This window comes from Sminthopsis crassicaudata, chromosome 5, assembly GCF_048593235.1.
Source record: "Sminthopsis crassicaudata isolate SCR6 chromosome 5, ASM4859323v1, whole genome shotgun sequence".
Lineage (NCBI taxonomy): Eukaryota > Metazoa > Chordata > Mammalia > Dasyuromorphia > Dasyuridae > Sminthopsis > Sminthopsis crassicaudata.
Genome location: NC_133621.1, coordinates 140,097,812 through 140,116,186, shown reverse-complemented (window position 1 = coordinate 140,116,186; position 18,375 = coordinate 140,097,812).

Genomic DNA, 18,375 nt, shown 5'->3' with positions numbered 1-18,375 from the left:
TTACTGATAGTTTCTTACTACTGTGATAGGAGACGTTGAAGATGCAAAAAAAGTTAAATACGTGCCATAGCTCTTGACTTTAAGATGTTACCATCTATCAAAAATTTTATAGTAATATAGAGCTATGATTCTGCATAAAGTAAGCAGGACCAGGAGAACATTGTACAGAGTCACAAGATCATATGATGCTCAACCATGACAAACTTAGCTCTTAGCAATACAGTAATCTAAGATAGTTCCAATAGACTTGACATGGAAAATTCCAGCTATATCCAGAGAGAGAAAGGAATAGGTAAGGGAAGAAGGGAAAAAATTAACTGAAGATCTTACAAAAAAGAAATGTTGAAAACTATCTTTACATGTAATTAAAAAATAAAATACTATTAAGAAAAAAAAAAGAAATAATGGAATTCAGAATAATGGAGGTGATAGTTCTATTGTACTTTGTACTAGTCATCCCCCAGATGGTATAGAGAGTACTGTTCTGGATGCTACCATGACAATCCAAAGTGTGTATAAAGGAAAGTAATTGCAATAACAAGGGCTCTGGAATCCATTTCACTTGAAGAACATTTGAAGGAAATAGGGATGTTTAGCTCTCCTGCAAAAAACCAAACCAAACCAAAACAAACAAACAGACCAAAAAAACCACACACACAATGAGTAACATTGAAATAGAGAATCTTAGTTGTAGATAGGCCATTGGGAGTCTTACCACACAGTCTTCTCATTTTACAGTTGAAGAAAATGAAATTCAGAGAGATGAAATGACTTGCTCAAGATTGTATATGGCTGATTAGTGGCAGTTGTGGGACTAAAAACTAGATCTTTTTATTCCCAGTCTTGTACATTTGATCACTATCACTTGTTGCCTATTGTGTCACAGCCTTCTTCAAATTTTTGAAGGGCTGTAATATGCAAGGAGAAAATCATTTTACTTCATTTTTCTCCAGAAGCAGATCAATGGGTGAAAAGTATAATAAAACAGTAGAGATTCTGATTTCAATATAAAGAAGAATTTGTTAGCAATGAAAACTGTTGGATAATTGAATGTCTACACCTTGCAAAATAGTAAGCTCCCTTCATTGGAAAGGATAAGGCCAAAGCTAGATGGCATTCTGTCAAGGCTGTTGACAGAAAGGATAAATCAAATGATGACAAGACAGCACCTACTTGTCCTCAATGTGTTATATTAGCAGGCTTAGCTGACCTACTTCCCAGACTTCCTGAATAATTGTAAATGCAATTCCTGAAGGAAAATTTATAAGGTTATGGGAAATAGAAGAGGTACCACAGGGATGTTAATGGGAACTTGTTATCTCCCCTGATAGAATGAATCTGATAGAATATAAATTCCTAAAGAATAGGGATTTTTATTTGTATCCCTTAAATCCCATTTGCCTAGAATATTTTCTGGTTTAATAAAGTTTTGTTGATTTATTTTTGAAAGGAGCAGGCAAAGAACTATTGAAAAAATGAAATAATGAGTTAGCAATCATGGGTGATCTTAAATTATCACTCATGGGTTATTCCTCTCATTTTCCTTTTCCACTCACGTATCTAAACTACTGATTGGTACTAGAGAGTCATACCAATGTACCAAGTGGGTCCAATACAAATTCATATTATTTAATTTCAACTTGACCATTATGGGAATGTTTTTATTTATCCTTGATTGGATCTTTATTGCACTTTTTTCAGTGGCTATCCCAAATCTTGTTTCAAATCTTTAGCACTTGTCCCCTACATGCTAGCAGATGTCTTTACTTCCTACTTTTGCTCAGCAAATAAAGGCCAATTTTCTGTATGTTTGCTTTTCCCTTCCTAACCTGTATCTCAAGACATGGAATTTTTACTACATTTTCATAATCTTCTCTCAATTTACTCCTAGATAAATCTGCTACTTAGGCACTTGAACTTATCCTCTATAATCTCCTCTAGTAGCTTACTCTGTTCATCATTCCATTTCTTATTCATCTTTAATTTTATCTCTTCTACTGGATGTTTCCCCTACTTTCTCTGAGATTGCTAAACATATCCTAAATGCTAAAACCTCCCAGTCTTCATTCATTTGGATCCCTCTGAATCTTTTCATGCTGTTGAACGCTCTCTCTTTGATGGCCTCTTCTCCCTTGGTCTCCTTATTTCCTAAGTGATATCCCTAATTTCAGACTTTAAATAAAACCTCCATTCTCAACAAAGCTGCCAAAACAATTTTCTTTAATAAGAAATATCACTATCTGACTCTTGAAAAATCTTCATTATGTCTCGATTGTCTGGAAGATAAAATAAAAACTCCTTACTTGATATTTGAAACCCTTCAAAAAATCTGGCTTCTATCATACTTTTTCAATCTTATTACATACAAATACCCTCCATAAACAATATGCTCTGGCCAAACTGGACAACCAACTGTTTGTCGAACTCAACAATATTTTCTCTCTATTGCACGGAAATGTGCATCTACCAAGCTAGTCCTCGTGGCTTATCTCTATCTGTTATAATAATTGTATTCCTTAAATCTTCAGCTCAGGATTCATCTTCTCCATGAAACCATTTCTGGTCTTCCAATTATTAGTTTTTTTTTTTTTTTTAACATTTTCTTGTATTACACTTATGTACATGCAACCCTCTCCAGTGGAACATGTGTTCTTTGAGGATGGGGTTGTTTTGGCTACTTTGTATCTAACACACAATAGTTACATATCAAGTATATGTTAAATTGAATTGAATTGGTTACTTGCTGAGATATTGTAGCAAAGATTCTTGTTGAGGTGTACTTATTGGCCTACATGATTTCTGGGGTCCCTTTTGACTTTGATATTTTATGATTCTTTCTCTGATATTTTTTTTTACATTAGATTAGTTACTCTGAAGGTCCTTTGCAACTCTAAGATGCTGTGGTTCTCATGGAAACTTGAAAATCAGAGGAAGTATGACAGTGTGTGAAACAAATTGGATCATGAAGTAGAAGATTTCTCTTTTAGTCCAAATTCTGCTACTTACCATACATTTGACCACAGGCAAGCCCACAAATTTTTTTGAATTTCCTTTTCCTTTTCTGTAATTAGAATAGAGATAATAAGACATATCCTGCTTACCTCAAAGAATTGTGAACTTCAAACGAGGCAATGGTGTAAAAGCACCAGTGGAGACAGATAATTACACTGGGAATAGATTTTACTCTTTCTTCCACTGATTTGGAATTTGACTGTTTTAGGCCTCATACAATGCCTTAGTGGCCCACACAGTGCCTGCCACATAGTAGACACTTAACAAATTTTGCTGATTAATTGGTCCTTATACCTGAATTATTTTAAATATTTCCTGGTTCATCTTCCTCACTTCAAACTACATATTTGATTTTTAAAAGATACTTACTAGGTACCTACTATGTGCTAAAGCTCTATGTTAGGCACTAGAGAAGGAATGAATGAGTAGTAGTTCCTGCTTTAAAAAAAACAATTTATTAATATATTATAATTTAATATTTGCAGACTTTGTATTATATTTATACCTATCTATAGGTATAACATATTATATGCATTTCATTCGGATGAAAATTTAAAGATCTTACAAATTGGTGGAAATTTAAAGTAGCAAAAAGACCTCATACTATTTATAAAGCTATTCAAGAAGAACTTGCTAGTTTTTGTGGGGCGGCTAGATGGTACAATTGATAAACCACTGGGCCTGGAGTTGATAAGACCTTAGTGGAAATAAAACCATATCCCTTTGATTGCTATGCTACCATGGGCAAATTTGCCTCAGTTTCCTCAAGAATAAAATATGGACAATAATAACAATTTCCCTACAAGATTTTCTAAGGATCAAATAAAATAATATTTGTAAAGCATATAATATAGTACCTGGCACACAGTAAATATTTAATAAATGTTTATTCCCTTACTTTTTATTCAGTCAGCATATCCAGTTTGCACTTTACTTTTTGTGTCAATATTTAAAACTACCAGTTATTTATCCAGCCTTTTGACTAGCAATGACCACAACCTATTGACCCTTTTATTGGATAATCTCTAAACTCTTTTTAGCAAATAGATATAATATGCCCATTGCTGGATGTATATGGAAAGAGTTTTCAGCTTGATAGAACTTTCCAGAGCTTCTGCTGTGTTGGCATAGCCTTGAAAAACCCAGGCTTATATTCTTACCATGTGATAAAATTGGAGCATAAATTCTGAATATTTTTATAAAATTGATTATCCATCTCAGCCCATTCCTAGTGTGAAAATCTTGAAGAGTTATGCTGGTAATATCAGTCAAAAACAGATTCCTTTTGCACCACAAATTTTAATATATATATATATATACACATATGTATATTATATAGATATTATGAATTCAAATATGAGAGCAGCAAACTTTGTTTTTGTTTGTTTCTAGATCTTGATGGCATTGAGTATTATGTTTAGTCAAATGAAGTCTGGTTAGAGTAAAAGTTGAGTTTAATTTAAAGTTCTGAAGTTTACAAATATTATTTATTAATTTTATTATTATTATTATTATTAGTTCTTCAAGTTTTACAAAAACCTTCAAGATAATTGGTGTAAAGTTTATTATTAGCAGATGAAGAAATAGAGGAATAAAAAGCTGAAATTGCTTAGGAAATATATATATCTGAGATCTCTGAAAATTCAATCCCATGTCCTTTGACTCTAAGTTTAACTTTCTATCTACTATATACCAAATTGTCTTTTCAAAGAGTTTTTACAGTTTATTTCTTACTATTTTATTCTCTCCTGGGGCACAATCTATGACATGAGCATAATGGAATCAATGACAGCCTAACTTTTCTATCTGGAAGTGCCCCAAACAAGTTCATCCTTTTGACCTTTCCATGTTAATGACATTACTCAGTCACTCAGGTGCAAAATCAATGTTTAAATTCATTAGTCTTGTATTCAAAGATTCTTTCAAACCTATCAGGATTTTCAACCTTAAGTATCCTTGATTGCTTTCATGAACCATAGGCTCTAACCAAGCTAGACTAGTTATGACTCACTCAATGGAACACATAATTTCTTGCCTCTGCTTTCATTCCTTCTGTTCTATGTTTAGAGTTTTCCCTTTCCCGTTCTCTATCCACCATAACCATCTCCTGATAGTCTATCAAATTTTCAAGATTCTGTTAAAAAACAACTTCAAGATGCTGTTATTTTGAGTTTACAGTAATTTCTCTTCACAGTCCCATAACATTTTGCATCTCTTCTGTTATAGTTGATATTTTTTACTTTATGTAAGAGAAAGGAGGTCTAGATTTATGTCAGAAGACTTAGCTTTATATCTGCTCTTTGGTACCTATGTGACCTAGAGAAATCACTTAATGTCACTATAAGATGAAAGGATTGGACAAGAAGATCTCTGTAAGATGTAGCTCCATCCAGCATATGCTCTTCCCATATTTATTTGTGGCAATGATTTGTTAGACAGAACAAAGGTATGAGTTTTATCTCCCCTACTAGGTCTGAATTCCCTGAGGATAAGAGCCATATTTGTTTTACCATTCTATCTCCTAATATCATCTAATGCAATGCTTTGTACACATAATTGAATTGAATAAAAAAAGATTTTCTAGTAGCATTAATGCCTTCCTTACCTAATTCTAAGTGAGTCATATTGCTCAGTTATTTTGTTTTTGACTTAGATTTCTGAGATGAAATTCCTTCTCTTCTTTCCCCAAGAAAGCATTTAGTTAGTTTGCAGACTGAAGAATAGAAATCTAACCCTTTATTATTCTTTAGCAAGCATAAAATGTTGTTCTTATTCATCCAAGCTCATAAGGGGCAACTGCAAGCTAAACATCTGAAAGTTTGCAAAGGTGCTCAGGAATAAAGTCTGGCAGATAAGTTGTAGTAGTATGCTGCAGGGTCTTGTCAGGAAAGCCAATGACAATTGGCATTGAGACAATGAAAAATAATAATTGACCCTTGTTTTTAAAGAGAGTGATTAAAGTAGATAGAAATGGTCTCATAATTTTAAAAAAAGACCATAAAATTCTTTAAATGAATGTTTTAGATAATGTTTCAGCTTTTTGAGATACTCATACATGCCCCTCCAAGCACAGGATGCCCAAGTATTCACTTGTCTAGCATTTACTTTGAACAAGTATTCAAATGTCCCTGTTAGAGTCTCAGCCAACTCAGGGTTACATGGTATAAAGATGTATTAGGAATAGCCTGGGTGATTTAAATATACAGGTTAAACACTGTACCTAAAATCTCATAAAAACCCCACTCTTTCCCTCACCCCTACTCAATATAAATTTTGAGTAGTACTTATAACAGATAATAAAGTTAAATTATTGATTTTTTTATCATCTCTCTTTATTTTTCTTTATTCACATTTAGTCAGAGATGGTAATAAGAAGAGACAATTAATAAAAGCATCCAAAGTTTATTACAGCTATTGCAATAGATGGTTATTGTAAAAGAGTTGACCACTAAGTTTGACAGTTTACTGCTGATCAACTATCTGTACCTAGTTAGGCTAGCCCTTTTGAAGAAGTCTCCATTTATTGCTAGCATGCCATTCAAAGCTTTTCTAGCATAGTAGAACTCCTGGCCTCATGCTGCCCTTAGTCTAAATGGATGTTCAGAAATCATGTAGGTCATCTACCACTATTGGGCTTACATCCTTCTTTGGCTATCTTCCTTATTCTCTACCTTAGTCTAGTTACTAGCCCAACCCAAATCTTTCCAGTGAAATTGAGGACCAACTGATCTTACCATCTGTTCTGTCACTATGCCCTAAGAAAACAGGTAAGGGAACATGCATTTATTAAGCATTAACGATGTTCCAGGCACTATGCTAAGAACAGGAGATACATATACAACCAAAAAAAAATCAGTCCTGCCCTCAAGGACTTTACATCCTAGTGAAAAAAGACAATAAACAAAAGGGAGATGGAAAGAAATAGATAAAACACAGTAAGGTATTGAAGTCCAGGAAGTCAGAATTCCAGCTGAGAAGGATTGAAAATTGGCTAGCCTAAGTCTTTTCAATAAGTAGAGATCCTAGGAGGAATTCAATAGTAGAAGGGGGCCAGCATAGCAAAAGCATTTTTCAGGGTGTGAAGACCACAGAATTTCTGGGCCTTACTATTGTACTTTACCTCTCTATTCTCTAGAACTCTGACATTGCTATCTTAATTACTGATGTAACTTAAAGATGTTTTGACCTTTGTTATTCATAACATCACTGAACTTTTAGGATTTCTACTCCTCTATTTATGTTGTCCATTTATACTTATATTCACATTATTCATTCATTTTCCTTAATTAGAATGTATATTCCTTGAGAATGAGGAATAACTTTTTTTAAAATTTGTATCCATAGCACTTAATACAGTGTTTTGCACATAGTAGGTATTTAATTTCTGTTCATTGAATTTGATTCATTTATTCAGAACATGCACTTCTCTGAAATTGCTTCTAAGGATCCAAAAAACCAAGGGTCAAACAGAGCCCTATCATGTCAGATGGGTCCCTCTGTGGGGAATTGATAAGAAGACATGGACAAGGGTCATACAAAACAAGAGGACAAGGATGGACTACAGTCTGATTTGTTGGAAAGAATATCCACATTGATGATCTTGCAGATGCATTGGAGTATTAGACTACTACCACCAACAAAAATGAAACAGTGAAAACTATAAGGAGGAGAATCCAGTAGAATATACAATGGAGAAAGTAAAGAAAAAACCAGAGTGCAATGTCATTTTATTAGTTGTAAAAACTATCCTATAATATTCATACTCTAAGCAACATATTTCAGGCTTCAGTGGAGCTTAATCACAATGCTTCAGTGAGGTTATAGAGTAGAACATAGGGTGTTTGGAAAGACTGTATAGCACAGTATATTTATGAAGAATGCGTTCTGAAAAACTTAAACAGGTGTACCATCTGCCTCATCATAATCAACAGCCACATCTCAAATTCTCCATATTACACTTAGAATTCATCAAGACACAGAAGTCAGATATAACAGATAATTTTTTTTTGAAGTGCTTGTCATTAGCATACACACTCAGCAAGGCAGGTTGTGATCAAGGCTCTAAAGGGACATTTATAGGCTTCTTCTCACAGCAACCATTTTCTGCCTTCTGTTAGAGAAGAAAAAAACAGATTCTATAATGCCACCTGAAATGTTGACAAGACCTAGATAGTTTCATAAGTATTTTGTTGTATGCTTTGGCTTTTCAAAATCCTTACTGCTCATAACATCTGCATTATTACCATGGGAGACATGACAAGTACCCCATAATTTCTCTGGCATCTTCAAAATATAGTAGATAAGGCAGGAGAGGGGGTGAGAAAGTCCAAAACAGTCCTGGGGATGAATAAATAAGGGACTAAAATCTATGAGGAATAAGGAAGAAAAAAAAGGGTAATCTTGTCAGTCTTCTAAAAGTTTGATTTACCTTTGGAGAACATGCATTTCTCTTTTTTCATTACACTCTCTGGTCTAGCTATATTGACCTACTTGCTGTTCCACATGAAATTCTATCTCCTTTTCAGTGTCTTTTCATTGGCTTTCTTCAATTTTGGTGATGCATTCCTTCTTTATCACTATCTTTTGACATACTTGGTTTCAATTAATGCTAATTTAGCTCAGTTATCATATTCTTCATGAAGTCTTTCCTGGTGCTCTCAATTACTAGGGCACCTCCTCCTGAAATTACCATGGATTGATTAGAATTATATTATGTAGGTTATATTATATTGGATTAGAATATATTAGAATTATAATTAACTAGAAGCATATATTCTCTCTATATTAATACATCTCCATTAGAATATAAGCTCCTTGATGATAAGAATTATTACTCTCTTGTCCAATTATACCTAGTACTTCACACCTAGTGTGAAGTTCACCCACACTAAACATTTAATGTATGCTTGTTGATTAAAGATTTATTGGATGTGTAGTGGACAACCTATATTCCATGGTCATAGAGAGAAACTTGGTTATTTATCTGGAAAATACTTCCTATTTGTCCTAATACTAAAGAAGCTTCTTCAAGATTCATCATAGTTATTTGGAAGAATTTTGCCACAAAGATGGCAAAATCAGTTTCCTAGATAGATGGTATAAATGAGACTCCAAGAAAGGAATAAATTAGACTTGTGCCAGTAAGTCAATGATACAGTCTGAATGGAAGATTCTAATCTGATCACTATTTCCTTGAACCATATGTTGTATGGTGAACATGGTTTGGTACCATAAACATTGAACTTGGAACTAAGAGGTCTCATTCCATTCTTGCTTCTTAAGATAATAGATCATATCACAATGTAGCATTTTCATTCTTTTTGTTGTTTGCTTGCATTTTGTTTTCTTTCTCATTTTTTCCTTTATGATCTGATTTTTCTTGTGCAGCAAGATATCTGTATAAATATGTATAAATATATTGAATTAAACATATTTTAAACACATTTAACATATATTGGATTACTTTCCATCTAGGGGAGGGAGTGGAGGAAAGAAGGGAAAATTTGGAACACATGATTTTATAAGGGTCCATGAAAAATTATCCATGCATATGTTAATAAAAAGATTGTATTAGTTGATAGGATAGAATGTATTAGTAATATTATGAGGGAAGATGAAGTTGCAGGTAGGAGTTAAATATTAAGTTATAGCTGTTAAGATGGAGAACCTTGAAGGGAAGGCAGATAATGGTGTAGAGGAGACACAGTATTCTTGCAGCTACCTTCCATTTCAATTACTCACTAATACATAAAAGAACATTATAATGGTGTCTTGATAGGAATAGTCTTAGTATTGTAACTGAGTTATACTGATTGTTTTGATAGCTTAGAGTGGTGAGGGAGGGAAAGATGAAGGGAGGAAGAGAGAGAGAGAGAGGGAGAGGGAGAGGGAGAGGGAGAGGGAGAGGGAGAGGGAGAGGGAGAGGGAGAGGGAGAGGGAGAGAGAGGGAGAGGGAGAGGGAGAGGGAGAGGGAGAGGGAGAGGGAGAGGGAGAGGGAGAAAAGAAAGGCACATATAGAGAACCAGAGCCAGACACATATACACACAATTCTCTCTTGCAGTTGATTTGCTATTTAAACTGAAAGAGAAGTAAGTCTTAGATGGAGGCAAAGGCAAGTATCCCCTGCTGGAGAGGCTGTAAACTTTGAGTCCTAATTCTTATCTCCATCTGAAGATATTGGTATTTCAGGAGATGTAGATATCTTGTTGATATATTTATGAACCTCCAGGAGTCTTAGCCTGAAGGAATACTTGGAAAACAAACAAAAACTCAACAATATGTCTTGAATCTGAATGTCCATGTTACTAGTTCCCCATTGAGTCTTAACTTTTCTAGATTAATACTACACAATGACTCAAAATAGAAATAAGGCACAAAGGAATATTAAAAATGTTTATTAGGTACCATATATCACACCCTGTCATAAGTACTTGTTGTTGTTTGTTTTTTGTTCTTGAATAGGACCATGACATTAGGTAGGTGATTCCATAACATGTAAGTGGGTTGGATTTAAGTGACGTTGGGCTGTGCAGAGTCATCAGCCTCGCTTTCTCTCCTAGAACTTCCTGTGGCAAGACATAGACCAAGAAAACTGGAGATGATTTTGTATTACATGGGAGTGTATTCCTTGGCCTTTTAAAGCTAAGGTATTTTACAGGTTTCAGTTTGACTAAATAACAACCAATCAGTGATTAAGGCTAGGTATGAAATAAGGGAGAGAATCACCTCTTTTATTGTGTCAAAATATCAATTCAGAAGGGAACTACCCTCATGGTTTCTAGTGAAAAATAGAAGCAATTGTTTTTACATTGATTTTGAGCCAATCAAGGCCCAAGTTATGATCAGATGGGACTTGAGTCTTGGGACCTATTGTTGGTCAGTCAATAAGAGCCAGAGTGATTTGGGTTTAAGGCATGATCTTTAAGAAAGAAGTGGGAAATATTGCACAAGAGTAGTGACCAAGGAAGAGCACTTTGGCTTGAAAGTTTTCAGGTATAATGAATGGGGCCATAGGAAAGTAGATGGATACACTCCACCCAGGAGTATGGCTGAGTTAATTTAATTATTGTTTATGGTTTCAGAACAAAGAAAGAAAGAAAAAAGGCTACCTGGAAGCTTGTTTTAAGAATGCCATGGAGGTGATCAGAAAGGAGAAAATGCTGAATCATGCCCGAATCTATTCTGAAATAATGTTTCCATTGTGACAGTCACCAACCATGAGGCTCCATAGTAAACTGACATATAATGTATTCAAAGGCATTAGAATGTTAAGAATTCTATCTGAAATTTCTGATTTAAAACCCCGAATTTAAACCCAACAGGTGACTCATTGCTTGAATATCTATCTCTCTAACTTTAAGTTTTCATTGTAGGATGCTTTTTTTCTTCAATATTTATTCCTTGATATTTATGTTCACAAATAGAGAATAATAGGCATTCATAGAGGTAAATAAGGTTTGGACAATTCCTCCCTGCACTGAAAAGAGACTGCTAAATAAATTTTAAAAAAAGAAAAAAATATTCAAATCAAAGATGCTTTATTTAAATAGTGGTATAGACTAGACCTATAATTACACTGGTATAAGGAACTCTCAGTTGAGAAAACTTCCTCTGCCAGTACAGGTCAGCATCTTTTCTTTAATTTACAATCTCATAAAGTTGCCCAAATCACCGAAAGATCAAATGCCTTACTCTGAGTCACACAAATGTAGTATGTCTGAGCCAGCACTAAAATTCACTTCTTCCTGGCTTCAAACCCAGCTCTCTAAACCATGCTCACCAGTCATATACGTCAGGGAACAGAGAAAGGATGTAAAGAAACTGGCTTAATTCTACCTTTGTGGAATGTTTTTCTTTAGCTACGCTTTTCAAAATTTCTAATCCTGCATTTTGTTGATAAAACATTGTGCATATTCTATTTTGCCTCTGCCTTAATTTTTTTTGTGATTAATAGTGACTTAAAAAGGCTGAACTATGTGAAACCAATGCTATTTTATCTTAGTCTCTAAGTGACCCACATCTGAAAACATAAAGTCTCATGAGTCTGACCTAGCTACAAACTGGGCTTTGTGCCAAATCACTTGTAATTACTTCTGTAAAGAAGACTTTAAAACCTTTTTCTAGTAGTTAAAGTATATTGGTAAGGTGTGTTGTGTGCATTATCCATGTAGATTATGTGTATCCATGTGGATCTGTCTGGATGTGGCTTCATAAGGAAATATGAATAGTTATTTCTCATCTTTTCATCCTATCCTTCTCTAAAGGACATTTTGATTTTTCCCAGAAGGAGTAGCAGGAGATTAGCTCCACAGGCTATTCACTTTACCCTCCTCAAAGAGGTGAGATATTGGACTAGGATTATATCTTTCTGCCCTCTTAAGTATTATTAGTTACGTTAAAATTCTTTTTAAGTTTAAGTTGAACTTTTTTTTTTTCTGAAGCAAATTGCCTCAAATTAGCCCCCAAATTGGGGTTAAGTGACTTGCGCAGGGTAACAGATAGGAAGTGTTAAGTGTCTGAGGCCAGAAACTGAGGTCCTCCTGATTTCAGGGCTGGTGCATTATCTACTACGCCACGTAACTGCCCCTGAAAATAAATCTATTTATCCAAACTGACTGCAAGAAGGAATTGGAGGGAGAGGGAAGGAAGAGAAAGAGAGGGAGAAGAAAAGAGAGGGGGAGAGAGAGAGAAAGAAGGAGGGAGGGAGAGGGAGAGAGAAGAAGAGAGGGAAGGAGGAAGGAAGGAAAGAAGAGAGGGAAAGAGAGATACACAGAGAGACAGACAGAGTGACAGAGATAGAGACAGAGACAGAGAAAAATGACACATATAGCAGAGACAGAGAGGAATAGAAAGAACACAGACACACACACACACATACACACAGACACACACAGAAAGAGACAGAGACAGAGATACCCCTACACAGACACATACAGAGAGGGAGAGGGAGAGGGAGAGAGGGAGAGAGGGAGAGAGAGAGAGAGAGGGGAGAGAGAGAGAGAGGGGGAGAAGGGGAGAGGAGGAGGGGGAGAGGGGGAGAGGGGGGAGAGAGAGGGGGGAGAGAGGGAGGGAGAGAGGGAGAGAGAGAGAGAGAGAGAGAGAGAGAGAGAGAGAGAGAGAGAGAGAGAGAGAGAGAGAGAGAGAGAGAGAGAGAGAGAGAGAGAGGGAGAGAAACACAGAGAGAGAGAAACACAGAGAGAGAGAAACACAGAGAGAGAGACAGAGACAGAGAGAGAGACAGAGACAGAGACAGAGACAGAGACAGAAAGACAGAAAGAGACAGAGAATGAATAAAATTTTAAGGAGTTATCCCTGAAGAAAAATCTGTAGGCTAATGCGTATTCTCTCTTGAAGCCCGAAGTCAGAAGACTAACATTTCTCTTTTCTGAAAGTCTTATCAACTCTACCTCTTATATAGGTATTGAGCATTAAGTAATTAGTAATTGAAATTAAGTAATCAGTCTCCATGAATGAGGAGAATTCTATATCATTGGACTGTGGAATATGAGAAATAGCAATGAAGAGCAGAAGACAGTTACCTGCTCCAACTGCTAAGCAGCTATCTCCACGGTAGAGAGCCCAGCCTAGTTAAAGCAGAGGAAGTGAAATGTGCCAGACAAATGCCACCATCTCTCCTCTTATTCCATTGGAGTTAGCTTGGGATCCTGAATCTAAAAGCCTTTGAAATAATAGCACTTCCCCATACTCCCTATCCCACTGAGCCATGGACCCTACAGCCCCTACACACTGTTCCTCAACACTTGTGGAGAATGTAAATCAGCCAATTGCTTCTGCAAGTATAATAACCTTTGTTTTCTTAGCAGTCACAGCTACTAAAGACCTAGGGGGAAAAACTATTATTAAATGGTATTATTAAATGGTTCAACACCAAAAATGAAGTGATAATTATTTTAAAGAAAATGGATTTGTAAGGGCCATGATAATGGAGTAAGAAGGAAAGAGCATAATTCTCCCATATTCACTGTCAAACAACCATAAAATAGCATCCCAAACAAATCCTGAATAAGCAAACCCAACAAAAAGTTCAGGTGAAATAATCCTTTAGCCCAAGAAACTTAGAAGATCATCAAGAAAGTTCTGTCTCACTTGGGCAAAAGGGAAACATAGTCCAGGGCATGAAGAGTCCCAATAAGCCAACAACCAACTCCAGTAAAGCAACAAGAGATCCTGAGCCCCAGTGCAGTGAGCAGGAAACCCCCAACACCAGGACATCTCATGTGCCTTAGCATGAGGGTAATGAATAGACTCCAGACTAATAACTGCCAAGTGTTGCAGTGTATCCCTGGACATACAGGTAGCTGTCTGAAGCCAAACAGCCACACGCTTCATTACAGCCTGGGAAATGCAGAAACACCCCACTGGCCTCAGCACTCCCCAGTTACCAGTACTAGGATCCTGATTGAGCACATGTAAGCAGTCCTATAACCTCTAGCAGCACCAGTTATCCCTCACCCTACCCAGCACCAGACACGAGTCCCCAGTGATCTCAGAGCACTATCAATGCTGCATAAAATAAACAGCCAGAGCATGTAGCTACTAGCACAAGAAGATTGAGAAAATTGTTCTTCCACCCCAGTAGAAGAGATCAAATTTAAAAGAAAGGAAAAAAATACAAAAAGTTGAACAAATAAACAACTAAAAGGGATTTAATCATGGAGAGTTATTATGGTGAAAGGGAAGATCAATATACAAACTTGGAAGGGAAGAATAATGGTCAAAACCCCAAAGAAAAATGTGAAGTTATCTCAAACTGAGAAAGAACTCAAAAAGATGCTTAAAAAGCCTATAAATGGGGTAGAATAAAAATTGGGAAAAAAATGAGAGTGATGCAAAAAAATTATGAAAAAAGTCAACAACTTGGAAGAAGAAAACAACTGCTTTAAAAGTATAATTGGAGTGCTGCTAGATGGTGCAGAAGGCAGAGCAATAGCCCTGAAGTCAGGAGGATCTGAGTTCAAATCTGACCTCAGACATTTAGCCCTTCCTAGCTGTGTAAACCGGGGGCAAGTCACTTAACCCCAGTAGCCTTAGCAAAAAAAAAAAATAATAAAGTACGATTGGGAAAATGAAAAAGAAAGTACAAAATCAAATTGAGGAAAACCATTCCTTAAAAATTAGAATTGGGAAGATAGAAGCTAATGAGCTTATGACACATTAAGAATCAATCAATTAACAGCAATAGAATGAAAAAAAGTAGAATATAATGTAAAATGCCTCATGGGAAAAACAATTGACCTGGAAAATAAATCTAGGGGAGACAATATCAGAATCATTGTGCTACCTGAAAACCATAATCAAAAGGAAGACCTGGACAATATTTTTCAGGAAATTATTAAGGAAAATTGTTCTGGCACTAGAAGATAAAATAGGCATTGAAAGAATTCATCAATTGTCTCAGGAAATAGATCCCCAAATAAAAGCTCTAAGGAACATTACAACCAAATCATAGTACTATCAGATCAAAGAAAATAATATTGTAAGTGGCCAGAAAGAAACAACTCAAATATAATGGAGTCACAATCAGGATTACACAAAACTTAGCAGGTGCAACATTAAATGATGGGACATCATAGGACATGATATTCCAGAAGGCAAAGGAGATAGCACTACAACCAAGAGTCACCTACTTAGGAGAATTAAGCATAATACTTCAAGGGAAAATGGTTATTCAATGAAATAGAAGGATTTCAAGCTTTTATAAAGAGAAGACCAGAATTGAACAAAAAATTTGATCTTCAACAAAATATTTGATCTTCAATATTAAGATTAAGAGAAGCCTAAAAAAAGTAAAAAGGGAAAATAAAACAAAAAAATCAATGAACCTGAACTTGTTTGCATCCCTATATGAGATGGTACTTATTCTTAAAAATTATACCACTAATAATCCAGAGAGAGAGCAAACAAGAGGAAAATTAGGATTGAGGGAAATACGCAGTAATCATAGCTATAAATGTGAATGGGATGAACTCATTAATAAAATGGAAGTGGATAGCAGAGTGGATGAAAAACCAGAATCCCACAATATGCTATTTATAAGAAACACAACTGAAACAGAGACACATACAGACTTGTGTCTGTATGAAAAGGAGCTGGAGCAGAATCTATCATGCTTCAGTGAAGTAAAAAAAAAGCAGAGATAGTAATTCTAATTTCAGACAAAGCAAAAGCAAAAATAGACCTAATTAAAAGAGATAAGGAAGGAAACTAGAAAAATGAAGTAATATCAATAATAAACACATATATTCCAAGTGGCATAACATCCAAATTAAAAAAAATATTTATCAAAACATTTTTATTATTTTTTAATTTAAAACTTTTTAATTAAAGCCTTCATTTTCCAAAACATATCCATAGATAATTCTGCAATGTTAGCCCTTGCAAAAACCTTGTATCCCAGTACCCCCCTTTTTACCTCTCCTCCTCTAGATGGTAAGTAGTACAATATATATTAGACATGGTAGAAATATATGTTAAATCCAACATATGCATACATATTTATACAATTTCCTTGCTGTACAAGAAAAATCAAATCAAACTAAAAAAGAAAATAATGAAGAAAGTAGAATACAAGCAAATAACAACAAAAAAGAGTAAGAATCTATGTTGTGAACCACACACTCAGTTCCCATAGTTCTCTCTCTGGGGGTATATGGCTCTTTTAATCACAAGAACTGATTGGAACTGATCTGAATCATCTCATTATTGAAGAGAGCCACGTACATCAGAATTGATCATTGTATAATATTTCTGTTGCCATGTACAATGTTCTTCTGGTTCTGCTCATTTCACTTAGCATCAATTCATGCAAGTCATTCCAGGCCTCTCTGAAATAATCCTGCTTATTGTTTCTTATAGAACAATAATATTCCATAGTATTCATATACCATAACTTATTCAACCCTTCTTCAATTGGATGAGCATCCACTCGGTTATTTTTTTTAAGTCTGTAAAATAATTTCTTGTAAGTTTGATTGGTATAGCACTAAATAAATAGATTAATTTTTGGCAGTGTCATATTTATTATATTTGCTTAACTTATACAAGAGCATTTGATATTTTCCCAATTGTTTAGATCTGACTTTATTTGTATGGAAATTGTTTTGTAGTTGTGTTCATATAGTTTTTGACTTTCCCTTGGGAGATAGATTCCCAAATATTTTATACTATTGACAATAATTTTAAATGGAATTTCTCTTTGTATCTCTTGCTGTTGAACTTTGTTAGTGCTGTATAAAAATGCTGATCATTTATGTGGATTTATTTTGTATTCTTCAACTTTGCTAAAGTTATGGATTATTTCTAATACTTTTTTTGTTGATTCTCTAGAGTTCTGTATGTACACCATCATATCATCTGCAAAGAGTAATAATTTAGTTTCCTCATTATCTAATTTCTTTAATCTCTTTTTCTTTTCTTATTGCCAAAACTAACATTTCTAATACAATATTGAATAGTATTGGTGATTGTGGGCAACCTTATTTCACCCTGATCTTATTGAGAATGTTTCTAGTTTATCCCCATTACACATGATACTTGATGATGATTTTAACTAGATGCTACTGATCATTTAAGAAAAGCCCATTTATTTCTATATTCCCTAGTTTTTAATAGGAATGGGTATTGGATTTTATCCAATACTTTTTATGCATCTATTGAGATAATCATAAAGTTTTTGTTAATTTGATTATTGATATAGTCAATTATGCTAATAGTTTTCCTAATATTGAACCAACCCTGCTATAAATTCTACTTGGTAATGACATATTATCATGGGGATGACTTCCTGTAATCTCTTTGCTAATATTTTATTTAAGATTTTTGCATCTATATTCATTAGGAAAATTGGTCTATAATTTTCTTTCTCTGTTTTCATTCTACCTAGTTTAGTTATCTGTACAATGTCTGTATCATAAAAGGAATTTGGCAGGAGTCCTTAATAGCCCATTTTTTCAAAAGTTTGTATCATATTGGAGTTAAGTGGTGTTTAAATGTTTGGTAGAATTCACATGTGAATCCATCTGGCCCTGGAGATTTTTTCTTAGGGAGTTGATTAATAGCTTGTTCTATTTCTTTTTCTAAAATGGGACTATTTAAGTAATTTATTTCCTCTTCTGTTAATCTGGGCCATCTACATGTTTGCAGGTATTCTTCCATTTCACTAACATTCAAATTTATTGGCATAAAGTAGGGCAAAATAACTCCTAATTATTGTTCTAATTTCCTCTCCATTGGTGGAAAGTTCTCCCTTTTCATGTTTGAGACTAACAATTTGATTTCCACTTTATCTAATCAAATTAACTAAAGGTTTAAGTGTTTTGTTGGCTTTTTTCTTAAAACCAATTT